The sequence below is a fragment of the Lycium ferocissimum genome, chromosome 6 (genome assembly GCF_029784015.1).
Source record: "Lycium ferocissimum isolate CSIRO_LF1 chromosome 6, AGI_CSIRO_Lferr_CH_V1, whole genome shotgun sequence".
Taxonomy (NCBI): Eukaryota; Viridiplantae; Streptophyta; class Magnoliopsida; order Solanales; family Solanaceae; genus Lycium; species Lycium ferocissimum.
In genome coordinates, this window is record NC_081347.1 from 38261194 (window position 1) to 38262746 (window position 1553).

The following is a 1553-nucleotide window of genomic DNA, read 5'->3' on the forward strand; positions in this document are numbered from 1 at the left end:
CTTTTAAATATTTACGAACTTTAAAGGTTTTTTTGTGTATTTGATGTGTTTAGATAGTGTTTGATGTGTTTTACTATTTTGGGTGTTTTTATTGTTGTAGCTCTTTTAAATTGATTTGAAGCATTTTAATGCTAGTTTTGGCCCTTTTTGGTGGGGTTCTCGGGGTGTGTTTAAAATAGGGGAATTGAATCAAATTTTGGAAAGCGGCCCGTCGGTTTAAAATTTTTTTAAATTTTTCCCAAAAAATCCCGGCCCGTCGGTTTCGGAAAATAATTCTCAAATTTTATAAAAAAAAAAACGTTTTTTTTTGTATTTAAAAAAAAAAAGCTCGTGCGTGGGTTTTTAAATATTTTTTTTTATATATAACATAATAAATCAAAAATTAAAAAAAGCTCGGTCCCTCGTTTTTTTTTAATTTTTTTTTTTAATTATTGTATAAAATCGCGGACCCGTAACGCCCGTCAAAAAGAAACGTGGTCGTCGGTTTTAAAAAACGAACTATGTAACCCGAGGGGTAAAGGGCGGTTTCCGTCGTTTTCTTAAAAAAAAACGCACGTGGTTTTTCGGGGTTTTCCTTTTTTAGTAGTGGTCCCTGCCGTCATCGACGGGCAATCTCTCGCCCCTTTTGACGCCCAAAAAAAGCGTACGAACACGGCGGCCTTGCAGTGTAACCTACCGCGCGCGTCGGGGTCTTGGGGGTCTCCTCCGAATCCCCCCCGGCGAGAACACGGCCCCGACTCGGCCGTCAAAGGGGAAAAGAGCGATCGGGATCCTCCTGTGGGAGGTCCCTCGTCCTTTTTTGAGTCTGGGAATATGTTGGCCTCGATCCCCCATAATCGTGCCGTCCCCTGATCGCCCTTTTGTTTTCCTTTTTTACGTCCCCCTCGGGAAAAGTTGTTTCCTCGAATTTTGGGCATGGGCTTGAATGCGAAATCCCCCGGTCTTTCATAGGCAGTCAACATCCTTTTAAAAGGGTAACCCTCAGAAACGTCCCCGTCTCCCCTATCGGCCGCCCTAGTAGGGCTATCTACAAAATTTTGAAGGTATCTCCGGTCTCGTTTTTTTCCCAAATTTAAGAATCTTCCTGTGGCGGTCAAGGGGGAAATAATGCGAAGGAAAACATCCAAATTCTTGCCACGGGAAAGGCGCCTCTTGTCTCGACGCTATCGGTTTTACCTGCCGCCACTCTATCAAAATGCCAACTCCTTGATTCGGTCTCGGAAAATGAATAATCCCCAATGTTCTTAGCATTTCATCAAAAAAACCTTGTGGGTCTTTCGGTTTGACCCGAAAATTACGGAGGATTTAGACTCGCTGAAGTCAGGACTCTAGTACTAGGCAAACACCCTTTGGGGCTGCATTTTGCCTTTGTGGGCGAGGGGACCAGCTGTGCCCAATAAATTAATAGCCTCGGTAAACTTGACCGTGTAGCGTGGAAAGGGCGGAGCATAGGGCGGAAGCGAGCCCGCCGCCTTGGCGTGAAGGCGGAGTAGTGGAGGCATTAGATGGAGCCTCGTTATGTGACTGTCCTCGTACGTTCGTAGGCGGCTCTC